Raw genomic sequence first — 17,981 nt, forward strand, 5'->3', positions numbered from 1 at the left:
GACTCTTAGTAAACTCTGGGCCTTGAGCAATATCTTGTCTTGGAGCTGGGTGGTGGTGGCATATGCCTTTAATCCCAGCACTTGGGAGGTAGAGGCAGGCAGATTTCTGAGTTGGAGGCCAGCCTGGTCTGCAAAGTGAGTTCCAGGACAGCCAGGGCTACATAGAGAAACCCTGTCTTGAAAAACAAAAAAGACAAAACAAACAAACAAAGAAACAATATCTTGTCTTGGTCTCCTGTTTTCTCCCGTCATGTCCTCCCATATCGCTTCAGCCTCCTCTTCAGGAACCGGGTTCCTGTAGCTGCGGGCGGCTACAGTCCTTCACTCTGGAGTATAGACAAACCTACTCTACTTGATGAACAATTGAGAATATGCTACTATAGAACATTTCCCACTGTATGCTTTCCTAAAGATAAATTTGCTTTTTAATCAAAACTTTCCTTTGGTCAGAGCTATATAATAGTGATTTGTCAAAAAAAAAAAAAAAGGCTCAGATCCAAGTGATCTAGGCAGTATCTAAGACACACCTCACCATATGCTCGCTACAGCAACACATATATTTAAGGTATATAATTCATCAAATCAGCAGATGATTTTACATATTTTTTAAAAATTATTTTTATTAAGTATTTTCTTCATTTACATTTCCAGTGCTATCCCAAAAGTCCCCCACAAACCTCCCTCCCACTCCCCTATCCAACCACTCCAACTTCTTGGCCCTGGCGTTCCCCTGTACTGAGGCATATAAAGTTTGCAAGACCAAGGGCCTCTCTTCCCAATGATGGCCAACTAAGCCATCTTCTGCTACATATGCAGGTAGAGACACGAGCTTTGGGGTACTGGGTAGTTCATATTGTTGTTCCACCTGTAGGGTTGCAGACCCCTAAACTCCTAGGGTACTTTCTCTAGCTCCTCCATTGGGGGCCCTGTGTTCCATTCTATAGATGACTCTGAGCATCCACTTAGTATTTGCTAGGCACTGGCAAAGCCTCACAGGAGACAGCTATATCAGGGCCCTTTCAGCAAAATCTTGCTGGCATATGCAATAGTGTCTGGGTTTGCTGACTGGTTATGGGATGGACCCCCAGGTGGGGAAGTCTCTGGATGGTCCATCCTTTCGTCTCAGCACCAGACATTGTCTCTTCAACTCCTTCCATGGATATTTTATTCCCTATTCTAGGGAGGAATGAAGTATCCACTCATTGGTCTTCCTTCTTGAATTTCTTGTGTTTTGGAAATTGTATCTTGGGAATTCTAGGTTTCTGGGCTAATATCCACTTATCAGTGAGTATATATCATGTGAGTTCTTTTGTGATTGGGTTACCTCAGTCAGGATGATATCCTCCATATCCATCCATTTGCCTAAGAATTTCATAAATTCATTCTTTTTAATACCTGAGTAGTACTCCATTGTGTATATGTACCACATTTTCTGTATCCATTCCTCTGTTGAGGGGCATCTGGGTTATTTCCAGCTTCTGGCTATTATAAATAAGGCTGCTATGAACATAGTGGAGCATGTGTCCTTCTTACCAGTTGGAACATCTTCTGGATATATGCCCAGGAGAGGTATTGCAGAATCCTCCGGTAGTACTATGTCCAATTTTCTGAGGAAATGCCAGAATGATTTCCAAAGTGGTTGTACAAGCTTGCAAGCCCACCAACAATGGAGGAGTGTTCCCCTTTCTCCACATCCTCCCCAGCATCTGCTGTCACCTGAATTTTTGATCTTAGCCGTTCTGACTGGTGTGAGGTGGAATCTCAGGGTTGTTTTGATTTGCATTTCCCTGATGATTTAGGATGCTGAACATTTTTATAGGTGCTTCTCAGCCATTCAGTATTCCTCAGGTGAGAATTCTTTATTTAGCTCTGAGCCCCATTTTTTAATGGGGTTATTTGATTTTCTGGAGTCCACCTTCTTGAGTTCTTTATATATATTGGATATTAGTCCTCTATCTGAAAGGTAAAGATCCTTTCCCAATCTGTTGATGGCCTTTTTGTCTCATTGACAGTGTCTTTTGCCTTACAGACGCTTTGGAATTTTATGAGGTCCCATTTGTCGATTCTCTATCTTACAGCACAAGCCTTTGCTGTTCTATTCAGAAATTTTTCCCCTGTGCCCATATCTTTGAGGCTTTTCCCCACTTTCTCCTCTATAAGTTTCAGTGTCTCTGGTTTTATGTGGAGTTCCTTGATCCACTTAGATTTGACCTTAGTACAAGGATATAGGAATGGATCAATTTGCATTCTTTTACATGATAACCGCCACTTGTGCTAGCACCACTTGTTGAAAATGTTGTCTTTTTCTCACTGTATGTTTTTAGCTCCCTTTTTAAAGATCAAGTGACCATAGGTGTGTGGGTTCATTTCTGGTTCTTCAATTCTATTCCATTTGTCTACTTGTCTGTTGCTATACCAATACCATGAAGTTTTTATACAATTGCTCTGTAGTACAGCTTTAGGTCAGTCATGGTGATTCCACCAGAGGTACTTTTATCCTTGAGAAGAGTTTTTGCTATCCTAGGTTTTGTGTTATTCCATATGAATTTGCAGATTGCCCTTTCCAATTTGTTGAAGAATTGAGTTGGAATTTTGATGGGGATTGCATTGAATCTGTAGATTGCTTTTGGCAAGATAGCCATTTTTACTATATTGATCCTGCCAATCCATGAGCATGTGAGATCTTTCCATCTTCTGAGATCTTCTTTAATTTCTTTCTTCAGAGACTTGAAGCTCTTATCATACAGATCTTTCACTTCCTTAGTTAGAGTCACGCTAAGGTATTTTATATTATTTGTGACTATTGTGAAGGGTGTTGTTTCACTAGTTTCTTTCTCAGCCTGTTTATCCTTTGTGTACAGAAAGACCATTGAACTTGTTTGAGTTAATTTTATATCCAGCTACTTCATTGAACCTGTTTATCAGGTTTAGGAGTTCTGTCGAATTTTTAGGGCCACTTATATATACAATCATATCATCTGCAAAAAGGGATATTTTGACTTCTTCCTTTCCAATTTGTATCTCCTTGATCTCCTTTTGTTGTCTAATTGTTCTGGCTAGGACTTCAAGTACAATGTTGAATAGGTAGGGAGAAAATGGGCAGCCTTGTCTAGTCCCTGAATTTAGTGGGATTGCTTCCAGCTTCTCACCATTTACTTTGATGTTGGCTACTGGTTTGCTGTAGATTGCTTTTATCATGTTTAGGTATGGGCCTCAAATTCCTGATCTTTCCAAGACTTTTATCATGAATGGGTGTTGGTTTTTGTCAAAAGCTTTCTCCGCATCTAAGGAGATGATCATGTGGTTTTTGTCTTTGAGTTTGTTTATATAGTGGATTACGTTGATGGATTTCCAAATATTGAACCATCCCTGCATCCCTGGAATGAAACCTACTTGGTCAGGATGGATGATTGTTTTGATGTGTTCTTGGATTCAGTTACCGAGAATTTTATTGAGGATTTTTGCATTGATTCATAAGAGAAATTGGTCTGAAGTTCTATATCTTTGTTGGGTTTTTCTGTGGTTTAGGTATCAGAGTAATAGTGGCTTCATAAAATGAGTTGGGTAGAGTACCTTCTGTTTCTCTTTTGTGGAATAGTTTGTGAAGAACTGAAATTAGATTTTCTTTGAAGGTCTGATAGAACTCTGCACTAAACCCATCTGATCCTGGGCTTTTTATTGGTTGGGAAACTATTAATGACTGCTTCTATTTCTTTAGGGGATATAGGACTGTTTAGATCATTAATCTGATCCTGATTTAACTTTGGTACTTGTTATCTGTCTAGAAATTTGTCCATTTCATCCAGGTTTTCCAGTTTTGTTGAGTATAGCCTTTTGTAGAAGGATCTGACTGTGTTTTGGATTTCTTCAGGATCTGTTGTTATGTCTCCCTTTTCTTTTCTGATTTTGTTAATTGGGATGTTGTCTCTGTGCCCTATAGTGAGTCTGGCTAAGGGTTTATCTATTTTGTTGATTTTCTCAAAGAACCAGCTCCTTGTTTGGTTGATTCTTTGAATAGTTCTTGTTTCCACTTGGTTGATTTCATCCCTGAGTTTGATTATTTCCTGCCATCTACTCATTTTGGGTGAATTTGCTTCCTTTTGTTCTAGAGCTTTTAGGTGTGTTGTCAAGCTGCTAGTGTTTACTCTCCCTAGTTTATTTTTGGAGGCACTCAGAGCTATGAGATCCCCTCTTAGAAATGCTTTCACTGTGTCCCATAAGTTTGGGTATGTTGTGGCTTCATTTTCATTAAACTCTAAAAAGTCTCTAATTTCTTTCTTTATTCCTTCCTTGACCAAGGTATCATTGAGAAGAGTGTTGTTCAGTTTCCACGTGAATGTTGGCTTTCTATTATTTATGTTGTTATTGAAGATCAGCCTTAGTCCATGGTGGTCTGATAGGATGCATGGGACAATTTCAATTTTTTTGTATCTGTTGAGGCCTGTTTTGTGACCAATTATATGGTCAATTTTGGAGAAGGTCCCGTGAGGTGCTGAGAAGAAGGTATATCCTTTTGTTTTAGGATAAAATGTTCTGTAGATATCTGTCAGATCCATTTGTTTCACAACTACTGTTAGTTTCACTATATCCCTGTTTAGTTTCTCTTTCCATGTTCTGTCCATTGATGAAAGTGGTGTGTTGAAGCCTTCCACTATTATTGTGTGAGGTGCAATGTGTGCTTTGAGCTTTACTAAAGTTTAATGAATGTGGCTGCCCTTGCATTTGGAGCATAGATATTCAGAATTGAGAGTTCCTCTTGGAAGATTTTACCTTTGATGAATATGAAGTTTCCCTCCTTGTGTGTTTTAATTACTTTGGGTTGGAAGTCGATTTTATTCAATATTAGAATGGCTCCTCCAGCTTGTTTCTTCAGACCATTTGCTTGGAAAACTGTTTTCCAGCCTTTCATTCTGAGGCAGTGTCTGTCTTTTTCCCTGAGATGTGTTTCCTGTAAGCAGCAGAATGTTGGGTCCTGTTTGTGTAGCCAGTCTGTTAGTCTATGTCTTTTTATTGGGGAATTGAGCCCATTGATATTAAGAGATATTAATGAAAAGTAATTGTTGCTTCCTATTATTTTTGTTGTTAGTGTTGGCATTCTGTTCTTATGGCTATTTTTTTTTAGGTTTGTTGAAGGATTACTTTCTTGCTTTTTCTAGGGTGTGCTTTCCGTTCTTGTATTCGTGTTTGTTTGTTTGTTTTTTTTCGTTATTATCCTTTGAAGGGCTGGATTCATGGAAAAATAATGTATGAATTTGGTTTTGTCATGGAATACTCTGGTTTCTCCATCCATGGTAATTGAAAGTTTGGCTGGGTATAGTAGCCTGGGCTGGCATTTGTGTTCTCTTAGTGTCTGTATAACATCTGTCCAGTATCTTCTGGCTTTCATAGTCTCTAGTGGAAAGTATGGTGTAATTCTGATAGGCTGCCTTTATATGTTACTTGACCTTTTTCCCTTACTGCTTTAACATTCTATTTTTATTTAGTGCATTTGTTGTTCTGATTATTATGTGTCGGGAGGAATTTCTTTTCTGGTCGAGTCTATTTGAAGTTCTGTAGGCTTCTTGTATGTTCATGGGCATCTTTTTCTTTAGGTTTGGGAAATTTTCTTCTATAATTTTGTTGAAGATGTTTGCTGGCCCTTTAAGTTGAAAATCTTCATTCTCCACTACTCCTATTATCCATAGGTTTGGTCTTTTCATTGTGTCCTGGATTTCCTGGATGTTTTGAGTTAGGGTCTTTTTGCATTTTGCATTTTCTTTGATTGTCGTGCTGATGTTCTCTATGGAATCTTCTGCACCTGAGATTCTCTCTTCCATGTCTTGTAATCCATTGCTGTTCTATGGTTCCAGATTTCTTTCCTAGGGTTTCTATCTTCAGCATTGCCTCACTTTGTGGTTTCTTTATTGTGTCTCCTTCCCTTTTTAGGTCTAGTATGGTTTTGTTCATTTCCATCACCTGTTTGGATGTGTTTTTCTGTTTTTCTTTAAGGACTTCTACCTGTTTGGTTGTGTTTTCCTGTTTTTTCTTTAAGGACTTGTAATTCTTTAGCAGTGTTCTCCTGTATTTCTTTAAGTGTGTCATTAAAGTCCTTGATGCCCTCTACCATCATCATGAGATACGCTTTTAAAACCGGGTCTAGGTTTTCGGGTGTGTTGGGGGTGCCCAGGACTGGGTGAGGTAGGAGTGCTGCATTCTGATGATGGTGAGTTGTCTTGGTTTCTGTTAGTAAGATTTTTACGTTTGCCTTTCGCCATCTGGTAATCTCTGGAGTTAGTTGTTATAGTTATCTCTGGTTAGAGCTTGTTCCTCTCGTGATTCTGTTAGCCTCTATCTGCAGACCTGGGAGACTAGCTCTCTCCTGAGTTTCAGTGGTCAGAGCACTCTCTGCTGGCAAGCTCCCCTCTTGCAGGGAAGGTGCACAGATATCTGGCGTTCAGACCTGCCTCCTGGCAGAAGATGAAGGCCTGAAACAGGGCCTGTCCCAGAAGCTGTGTATCTTTGGCCTGTCCCAGAAGCTGTTAGCTTCTGCAGTCCAAACTCTCACCTGTGCAGCCTCGTCTCAGAGGGATCCAGGAACCAAGATGGCTCCTCTAGGTGCTCTGGCAAAGCCCTCCCAGGTGGGTTGGACACCTCTCCTCTAGCAGAGAAGGTGCCAGGATGTCTGGATCCAGAAACGGGGTCTGCCTCAGAAGCTGTCCTCTAGGGACCTTGGGGGTGTCTGCAGACTCCTTGCCCTAGGTGACCAGGTGCTGGTACAGTCTGGAAGGGACTTGTGACCTTGGTCAGGCCGGGTTTTCTGCTTCCCTAATGCTGTCTCAGGTCCTGCACGATTGGAATGGAACAGAAGTTGTGTCCTAAGATCTCATGGAGAGTCCTCTAGGGACCTTGGGGGTGTCACCTGGGTGCCCAAGGTGACCCAGTGCTGGAGCTGACCAGAAGGGCCATATTAATTTTTTTAAGGACATAGTTTTGTAGTTTCAAATCTGAAACCCAGGTGTGTGTGGGGGGGGGGGGAGATGATGTGATGGTGAAATATGTCCACGAATCTTTTTACATAGCATATGTATATTGTGCTTCTATTTTTTGCTGCATTACATATAGAATCTAAAGTGTATTAGGATAGTAAGGATAGCTTATGTACAGTGCATACTTTGTAACTCTTGTGCTGTTCTAAATCTTCGGTTTATGCCATCATTACCAATGCATCCACCAGAGAGCTGTCTGAAGTTCTCCCTTTAGGAAATATTTCTATCAAGGAGAACATTTAGAAAATGTTCACGTGAGTTACACTTTTGGAAAGGATTATTTTATATGCTCCTTACAAAACACAGTAATTTCCCCTATTGCCTTAAGTTTTCCTGTTTTCTTGGTTTTCTGTAGTGTTTTCTAAGAAGGCAAAAAAAGACATTTAATTGCAAAGTATAACCTCAATGATGAAACGTTTCAAATATGTCTATTGTTATATATAATGTTCATTATTTATCTAATATTCTGATTAAATTCTCTGCAACTAAAGGAAATATAGTTTCAATTTCTTCATACAGTTTAAACTAGTACATTGAACATACAAAACATATCCTTATTAACAGTTTGAGGTAAAAGGAAATAAAATATTAGTGTAATTCTAAGAGACGTGAAGAAGTAAATATTGCCCATAAAGTACACACAGAAAATGTATGAGGCGATATTGTTTGTAAATTCCTTCTAGTTAGCAAACAAAAGTTGGAGAATATTTTTTAAACAGTACATGAAAATGAATCAGTATTCTGCCCCAAAAGGATGCTCTATGATTAGCATTTGTTATGAATGATCCCAAAATTTTTTGTTTTTACCTAGGATTCACTTATTGAATTATTGTTAAGCTGTAATAAATGCCATGAGTGCAAATGGTTTAAATGCTAAACTCTCACATCTAGAGATAATTCTTTCTTTTTCTCTCTTTCTTTTTTTTTATTAGGTATTTTCTTCATTTACATTTCCAATGCTATCCCCAAAGTCCCCCATACCCTCGCCCCTCACTCCCCTACCCACACAATCCCACTTCTTGGCCCTGGCATTCCCCTGTAAAGGGGCATATAAAGTTTGTAAGACCGATGGGCCTCTCTTTCCAATGATGGCCAACTAGGCCATCTTGCATTAGATAATTCTTTATGAGTGTAAGAAAGTAACAGGGTTAATTAAAAGTTAAAATAACTCAGAAGGGGAGCCATTGTGAGCAGCAGCAATGTGGTGAGGGTAGTTCTCAGAAGCCCAGGTTTGCCGATAGTATTTCTTTGTATCAACTTCAGTGTTTGTTTGTTTCAAGCAATAGTCATTTTTTATGATTTCTACACAATACAACACAAATAATAAATATTTTTAAAGTAACAATAATGTTATAAGAAATTTTGATCTTTAATATCCTTCAAGAATTGTATGAGGAGGCCATTTTCTTATCTGCTATGAAAGTCAGTTTCTTGGCTGAACATATATCTACGCCTGTGTGTTGGTGATTTCCCCAGACCTCCTCCTTCCAACTCACCGGGTGTTAGTGACTAAGAGACCACTAGAGGGCAGTCCAAGCACGTGCTACTGCAAAAGCTTGTGGCATATTGCTTTTCTTTTAACCGGGGGAGGGAGGGGGTGAAGAAAGAAAGAAAAAGGAAAACACTTTTCACAAATAAAAATTTATTAGAAGTTTAATTTTCTACGATAACAGGTAAATTTACTTGAAATAAATAATATGAGGGAAATAATGTATTAAAATACAAGTAAAAGTAAATTCCTTTAAAAATCTTAATCTGGAAAGTTTACATAGAAATTTCTATGTAAATCTTCTTAGATGGAGTAGCCATAGTGACATAACAGGATAGGAATTTAGAATTAGAACAACTTGCATGTACTTATGCCACATGCTATTTTACACTGTTTATATTACTTCTTTTAAGTCTGTCAAATACCAAGAAGAAAAAACACCTTACAGAAATAAAATACTTTACAGTGAGCCACTGAACTTATTACACTGTCTGTATGGATTAGTTCAGGTTTAAAAGATAGAAGGCTTATTGAAGTGACCATTTGTCAGATGTAGTGTTGTTTTGTGTTTAAGGGAAGTTTGCAGCTCTGTGGATTTATGTGAGCGAGGGCAGAATTGAATTAATAGACAATTTGTTTCTATATGAAATGTAGTTTTCATTTTAAACAATCTGTGCGCACTAGTCACATATGCCAGTTGAGTTTCATCAAATGATTAGCAGCTACTCAGTAAAACTTTGAATGTTAAAGCAGCATATCAAATGGGGAAATGGAAAGCCTATTTTGTATACTTAACAAGAAGACAAACCGTCCATTTTTAACACTCTCACTATAAGACTAGCGATCTTAGCTGTTGAAATAGGATTAGAAGGGAAGTGAAAATGAGGCAAATAGTGAACACAGAGTCAAAGTATCCCTGTTTACAGATTCCATTACTGTAGACGGCTAATGTCCTAATGAACCCAGCATAAGAGTCTAAGCGCTGATGAAAACCTTCACCAAAGTAGCAGGATGCCAAGACAACACATCGGAACCAGTAGCCTTACTGTAACCCCACTGATAAAGAAAGCAAGTCATTAAAAATACCAGTCTCCCAAACAAAACTGAGAAACAGATACAACCAAGGAGAAGGAATAACCCCCCCACATGGAAAAATCATGGAACATCAAGAAAAAGAACCAAAGAAGACATCAGAAGATGGAAGGCTCCTCCCCAAAGCCAACAGCAGACTTCACAGAACTAGTGAAAACAAGCCTAAAGTTCACAAGTGGAGCGTGTACACAGGACTGCATGTGGCCGAAGCAATGCTGAGTTACAAAGAACAAGGTTGGAGGCACCATCATACAGCTACCTTCAAAGCATGCTAGGCAGAGAGAGATAGTAACAAAAATAGCCCGATATTGCCAGGAAAACAGAAAGGAAAGCTAGACCAGTGGATTAGAAGACAGGACCCAGAAATAACACCACATGCAGACAGCTATTTGATTTTTGACACAGCTGCCAAAAACATGTGTTCTATGTATAACAGCCTTTCTCCATCAACCAGGAACTGGGTGAGCACCACTGAAAGCAGATCTCTGTCTCTCAGCCTATAGGCAATTCAACATAAGTCTATCACAGACATTCATAGGAAGCTAGAAACTTCTAATTACAAGCACAGAGAAGAGTCTTCAAAATATTGTCACTAGCAACGACTTCCTAAATAGCTATTAAAAGGCTCAGGGGGAAAAGTGAAGATTAACAAATGGGATTATATCACATGAAAACCCTGCAAGACAAAGGAACCTAGTAAGGAAATGAAGCTACCTACAGAAGGAGAAGCATTGCCAGCTCAGCTGTTCCTGAGACAGACAGAGTCTACCTAAAACACATAGCAATGTAAAAACTTAACATTAAAGGTCTGAGAAATTCAATCAACCAATGAGGAAATACTTTAAATAGACATTCCTCGAAATAGAAAACACTTGTAGCTCATTGGCAGGTCATGGACCCTGCCTGTAGCAGGTCGAAGATTTGGTTTTTTACTTGATTTATCAAGAAAACAAACAAAAAACTAAAATCAAACAAATAATAATGGTCAATGTCTTTAGCCATCGGTGAAATGCACATTAAGTTTCACTGAGATTTCATCTCATCCTGGCCTGAATATCCACTCTAAAAATAGGAAAAGAAATTAAAAAAAAAAAAAAAACATAGCAAATGCTCCTGAGGATGTACAGAAAGGAATCCTGTGTTCTGTTGCTGGAATTATAAATGTGTCCAGCCGCAGTGAAAGTAAGTATGTAGTTTAAAGAATAAAGAACTATCATATAAAAAGTGTACTACACGGATACTTATATACCCATGCTTATATCAGCTTTTTCTCTACCACCAAGGTTCAATAGTTCAAGAGTTAAAGTATACTCACAGTGGAGGTATAGGAAGACTGAAATCATTTGACGGTCAAGAAAAGGGATTGAATTGGAGTTTATCTTGTACAATAAAATACACCAGACACAGAAAAATAGTGTCATATGTTTTCTTTTATGTGTAGAAGCTCACAAATACACACACACATCACACCACAGTTGACATAAAGATAGAAGATGGACTTTACAGGAATGGGTAAGAAAGAAGGGATTGAATAGAGAAAGAATAGTGGAGAAGGTGGTTGTATTCAAAGCATGATGCCTGTATCATCTATGGAAATGTTACACACATTAGCTTGTAGAGTTAATATGATTGAAAAATGAAAGTAAAGGCCCCACTGAAACAAAAACCAAACAAGGAACCTGAATGTTCTATACTACTAAAACTGGAGAAAGTGGGAAATATTTACATTTCCAAGTCATATCATTAATTAGAAATGTTGACTCATGAGAGCATTTGACTAACATGGTCTTTGTTATTGTATTGTATTGTCCAAGGAAACTTAAGAAGGCCATTCTGCCCTGTCTCTGTGGCTGAGAAGTCTTTGAATAAGTGGAAAGTAAAAAACCATGGACAGGTGATGTCAGTGGAAGGCTCTAAAAGTGGAGTGAGCAAGGGGTACTTCAGGATTGGAAAGAGTCTACAGGCAGAGAAAAGCAAAGAAGAGGAAGGACCAAAGGAACTAGGGATGGAGAAGCAGATACGTCTAGATTCTATAGAATATCACAAGTCATTGTGAGAAACTGTGTTTAACTCAATAGGTATGACAGTATTGAATAGAAATGGCATGACTCCATTTTTGTTTCAAGCCCTCATTCTGGCAGCTGATAGACTTTGCCGAGCCTCCTGAATACAGGCCAGCAAAAGACTGTATGGAGGAAAGTCCATGTGAGAGGCTACTGGATTCTGTGTATTTTCCAATGAAGACTGTACCTGAGATGTTAAGGGAAATCAAAGATAATTGTTGAAATCAATAGTTTTCTGTGATACCGTTTATTTAACAGGAGAAGTGAGAGGGGAAGGCATCATGTAAAGCAATGCCTAGTACACAGGAATACCACCATCTTCCATTCCATAGTGCTTGGTAATTTCTTAAAATTTGCTTATAAAGTTTTAAAATTTTTAAAAAAAATTATGAATATCTGCATGTATGTCCATTATACAAAATATTCACAATAGGGTTAGTAGTAAGTTTGTATACTAATAATTTTAATACACTTTAGATGCCATATCAGGATTAAGAACTAACTAAAAATGGAAATGAAATCATGTTTAAATACTTTTGATGTAGTTTGATTAAAAAAATGTCTCCCACATGTATTTGAACACACTGTTTGGGAAGGTGATGTAATTTTATTACATGGAGCTTTGCGGGAGGAATCATAGTAGGGAGATGTCCTTAGAGAATTTATTGCCTTGTGACACTTCTTTCTCACCCTCTCTGCTTCCTGTGCACAATGGAAATGTGATCTCTTAGCTTCCGGTTCCTGTTGCCATGCTTCTCCTGCCATCAGGGACACTGCCTTTGAACTGTAAAACAAAGCAATCTCTTAAACTGCCTCTTGTCACAGAACTTTATCACATCAACAGATACATAACTAAAACAGAGTTCAGAGTAATTCCACTGATTATCTAGATATTTCACTGGTGATTTAAAAAACAACAACAACAACAAAAAAAGCCAAAATAAACAAGGAGTAATTCTGCTTCAAACAATTAAAAGAGTAGGCCCAGTTGACGTAATGAATATGGTGATGATGTTGAATAGAAATTTTTTAGTTTACAGAGGGGGAAAAACAAACAAACAAACAAACAAACAAACAAAAAACAAACCTAAAATAGGAAGCAAATAGACCCAGAGTCTTAAGTTTAAAATGACTAAGGAAGAAGTCATATAGATGTGAAGGGTATAACAGATTTTTTCTCTTATCATGAAATAAAAATCAAGAGACATAGCATACACTGTTATAAAGTGCATTGTAGACAAATGTTATCATTACATGCTTCTACTGTTGTAACAATAGATGTGAGCATCAAAAATCAAGAAGGAAGACAAAAGAATGGATACTTCATTCCTTCTTAAAAGGTGGAACAAAACTTGTGGAAGGAGTTACAGAGAGAAAGTATGGAGCAGAGATTGAAGGAACTGCCATCCAGAGAATGCCGCACTAGGGGGTCCAATACCATAAACAACAACCAAAAACAGACAGGACTGTGGAAGGCAACAAGAGCTGGCTGACAGGAGCCTGATATAGCTGTCTCCTGAGAGGCTCTGCCACTGCCTGACAAATACAGAAGTGGATGCTCACAGTCATCCATAGGACTGAGCACAGGGACACGAATGAACGAGCTAGAGAAAGTACCCAAAGTGCTAAAGGGGTCTGCAACCCTATAAGGGGAACAAAAATATGAACTAACCAGTACCCCCAGAGCTGGTGTCTCTAGCTGCATATGTAGCAGAAGATGGCCTAGTTGGCCATGATTGGGAAGAGAGGCCCCTTGGTCTTGCAAACTTTATATGCCCCAGTACAGGGGAATGCCAGGGCCAAGAAAGGGGAGTGGGTTGGGAGGGAAACAGGGCGGGGGGGGGGGAAGACTATGGGAGATTTTTGGGATAGCATTTGAAATGGAAATGAAGAAAATACATAATTTAACAAAGAAAGAAAAAAAAAAAGAATTAACAACAACCAAGATAAGAATCAGCCTAGGCGTGTACTAGTCAGGAAAAGGGTGGTGCCAATCACAAAAGAACACACATGATATGCACTCACTGATAAGTGCATATCAGCCCAGAAGCTGTGAAAACCCAAGATACAAATCACAAACCACATGAAACTCAATAAGAGGGACGACCAAAGTATGGATAGTCTGATCTTTCTTAGTAGGGGAAACAAAACACCCATGGAAGGAGTTACAGAGACAAAGTGTGGAGTAGAGACTGAAGGAATGACCATCCAGAGACTGCCCCACCTGGTGGTCCAACCCCATAAACAACCACCACACCCAGACAGGATTGTGGAAGGCAACAAGAGCTGGCCGACAGGAGCCTGACAAAGCTGTCTCCTGAGAGGCTCTTCCAGTGCCTGACCAATATAGAAGTGGATGCTCACAGTCATCCAGAGGACTGAGCACAGGGAAAGGAATGAACAAGCTAGAGAAAGTAGCCAAGGTGCTAAAGGGGTCTGCAACCCTATAATAGGAACAACATTATGAACTAATCATTACCCCCCAGAGCTCATGGCTCTAGCTGCATATGTAGCAGAAGATGGCCATGTTGGCCATCATTGGGAAGAGAGGCCCCTTGGTCTTGCAAACTTTATATGCCCCAGTACAGGGGAATGCCAGGGACAAGGAATGGGAGTGGATAGGGACGAAAGCAGGGTGGGGGGAGACTATGGGGGACTTTTAGAAATAGCATTTGAAATGGAAATGAAGAAAATACCTAATTTAAAAAAGAAAAAAAAAGAATTATACCGGACTTCTCACCAGAACTATGAAAGCTGGAAGATCCTGGGTCATAAACACCCTAAGAGAACACAAATGCCAGTCCAGACTACTATAATAAGCAAAACTCTCAATTAGCATAGATGAGGAAACCAAGATGTTCCATGACAAAACCTAATGTACACAAAACTTTTCCACAAAACCAGCCCTACAAAGGTTAATAGATGGAAAACACCAACACAAGGAGGGAAACTACACTCTAAGAAGAGCCAGAAAGTAATCTTCATTCTACAAAACCAAAAGAAGATAGCCACACGAACTTTAAAACTGACATCAAAAATATCAGGATTCAACAATCCCTATTCCTTAACCCTTAATATCTCTTAACATTAATGGACTCAATTCCCCAATAAAAAGACACAGATAGCAGACTGGATACACAAACAGGACACAACATTTTCCTGTGTCCAGGAAACATACCTCAGTGTCAAAGACAAACACTACTTCAGAGTAAAGGGCTGGAAAACAATTTTCAAAACACGTGGTCCCAAGAAACAAGATGGACTGGCCATACTAATATCGAATAAAATTGAATTCCATCCCAAAGTTATCAAAAAAGATGGGCACGGGGTGGGGTGGGGTGGGGGCATGGGGGTGGAGGTAGGGGGGCACTTCACACTCATCAAAGGTAAAATCTTCCAAGATGAACTCTCAATTCTGAATATCTATGCTCCAAATGCAAGGGCATCCACATTCATTAAAGAAACTATACTGAAGCCGAAAGCACACATTGCACCTCACACAATAATTGTGTTAGACTTCAACACCCCACTCTCATCAATGGACAGATCATGGAAACACAAACTAAAGAGAGACACAGTGAAAATAACACACGTTATGGACCAAGTAGATTTAACAGATATCTACAGAACATTTTATCCTAAATCAAAAGAATATTCCTTTTTCAAAGCACCTCATGGTACCTTCTCCAAAACTGACCAGATCATTGGTCACAAAAGTGACCTCAACGGATACAAGAAGATTGACATAATCCCAGACACACTATCAGATCCCTATGGATGAAGGCTGGTCTTCAATAGCCACAAAAACCACAGAAAGCCCACAATGTTAATAAAGAAAATATCCAGTTAAAAAACAAACAAACAAGCAAACAAACAGTAAAAACCAAAACAACAGCAAAGGCATCTGCAGCAGGCTGGCATCAAGGTGACTATATCAGGAAGTCACTAAAACCCAAATGCATCTGGGCACACCTGTGAGTGATTTTCACTTAATTAAATCCTTTGAAGTGGGAAGGCCCACTTCTAGTGTGGATCTCTGAGAAGGGAGCACACAGGTTTCATCCAGATTGAATTTAATTAGGGAAGCCCCACCCATAATCCAGGCCACACCTTCAGCTAGAGGCCTATATAAGGAACAGCAAAAAGGGAAGCCTCAGTCTTTGCTGGCTTGCTAGCAAGTATCTTCCTCCGCTGGCCTCACGTCAGACTTGATTGTGATTCCAGCATATACTGAAGATCGCCTTAGACAGCCAGCCCTGTGAAGTGAACGGCTATTGGACTCTTGGACGTTCTGTTCACAAACCACTGCTGACTGAGCCAGAACCCCAGCCTGGAAGAGAGAAAGCCTTTCAGTTCAGCCTGAGGATGGATGCAGAAACCCCCCATCCAGGCCCTTGCTCTCAACCGCTGGACCTCCCTACCGCGCTACAGAGCACCTCTGACAGGACATCACGATCCAAACCAAGGAAAAGGGAGCAGGAGTCCAGCCGATCAGACTGCAATTCCAGAAAGCAGACCGAAGAATCGGCTCAGATGGTGGAAGCACCCAGCAAAAGAAGATGCTCTTCCAGGGACTCCAGTCGGGCCAGAACAGGAAGTGAGGGCAGCTCCCATGGGAAAAGGAGACACAAGACTTCCGTGAAGAAGGCTGAGCCAAAAGCCCACGGTCACCAAGATGGATTAGCCCATTGCCCAGAACCTCGGGACACAGGCCCACCACCGATTCGGAAGAGCCTGGTGAACTTTGTGCGGGGCAAGACTGAGGAGATTTATAGAGACACAGTCCAGATGCAGGCGCAGCAACATGGCTCCCGGCTCAGCCCTGAGCAGCTCTCTCAGCTCACACAGCTCTCAGAGTCTCTGAATGCCATGGTGCACACCTTCTACACCATGGCCAACCAGGCAGGCTTTGCCTTCCCTGCTGAGGGCTGGCTTGTCCCAGCCCCCATGCCTGCCCATCAGGAGCTGTCTGGCAAGAAATCTCAGAGTCCTTTGGTGGAGGGAGGAGAGAAGATCAAAGGTCCTGCCAGCCCAGCACACAAGTCCTGAGCCAAGGCCCTGAGGACCCTCCTAAACAGACTCACACTCTGAGACAACAAAGGACCACTCCATCTCCCTGTCTACACAGGCCCTCACCTGTGGCATTCACCCTCTCTGTGTGAGCATGTAACCGGAGCGTCGATGAGAAGAAGAGTTCTAAGTGCTCATTCTGGATTGTGAATTGTGTTTCGATGGGATCTAGGATTCAAGTGCTAAATCAGCCGAGCTGCACATCTATGTTTACTGAAGCAACGTTAACAACAACCAAGATAAGAATCAGCCTAGGCATGTACTAGTCAGGAAAAGGGAGGTGCCAATCACAAAAGAAAACACATGATATGCACTCACTGATAAGTGGATATCAGCCCAGAAGCTGTGAAATGCCAAGATACAAATCACAAACCACATGAAACTCAATAAGAGGGACGCCCAAAGTTTGGATAGTCTGATCTTTCTTAGTAGGGGAAACAAAACACCCATGGAAGGAGTTACAGAGACAAAGTGTGGAGTAGAGACTGAAGGAATGACCATCCAGGGACTGCCCCACCTGGTGGTCCAACCCCATAAACAACCACCACACCCAGACAGGATTGTGGAAGGCAACAAGAGCTGGCCGACAGGAGCCTGAAAAAGCTGTCTCCTGAGAGGCTCTTCCAGTGCCTGACCAATATAGAAGTGGATGCTCACAGTCATCCAGAGGACTGAGCACAGGGAAAGGAATGAACAAGCTAGAGAAAGTACCCAAGGTGCTAAAGGGGTCTGCAACCCTATAATAGGAACAACATTATGAACTAATCATTACCCCCCAGAGCTCATGGCTCTAGCTGCATATGTAGCAGAAGATGGCCTAGTTGGCCATCATTGGGAAGAGAGGCCCTTGGCCTTGCAAACTTTATATGCCCCAGTACAGGGGAATGCCAGGGACAAGGAATGGGAGTGGATAGGGACGAAAGCAGGGTGGGGGGAGACTATGGGGGACTTTTAGAAATAGCATTTGAAATGGAAATGAAGAAAATACCTAATTTAAAAAAGAAAAAAAAAGAATTATACCGGACTTCTCACCAGAACTATGAAAGCCGGAAGATCCTGGGTCATAAACACCCTAAGAGAACACAAATGCCAGTCCAGACTACTATAATAAGCAAAACTCTCAATTAGCATAGATGAGGAAACCAAGATGTTCCATGACAAAACCTAATGTACACAAAACTTTTCCACAAAACCAGCCCTACAAAGGTTAATAGATGGAAAACACCAACACAAGGAGGGAAA

At 40.4% G+C, this 17,981-nt stretch overlaps 1 long non-coding RNA gene and 1 pseudogene across 1 annotated transcript in view; one reads left to right on the plus strand and one right to left on the minus strand.

Moving 5' to 3' along the window:
* 1700128A07Rik (RIKEN cDNA 1700128A07 gene) overlaps positions 1–17,981 on the minus strand; it is a 69,334-nt gene that overhangs the window by 13,765 nt on the left and 37,588 nt on the right. The window contains exon 2 of the long non-coding RNA NR_045938.2: positions 12,360–12,453. This is a non-coding gene — a long non-coding RNA (RIKEN cDNA 1700128A07 gene). The remainder of the gene's footprint in view (positions 1–12,359; positions 12,454–17,981) is intronic.
* On the plus strand, positions 15,676–16,934 carry Frg2f11 (FSHD region gene 2 family member 11; annotated as a pseudogene).

Source organism: Mus musculus, chromosome 14, assembly GCF_000001635.26.
Source record: "Mus musculus strain C57BL/6J chromosome 14, GRCm38.p6 C57BL/6J".
Taxonomy (NCBI): domain Eukaryota; kingdom Metazoa; phylum Chordata; class Mammalia; order Rodentia; family Muridae; genus Mus; species Mus musculus.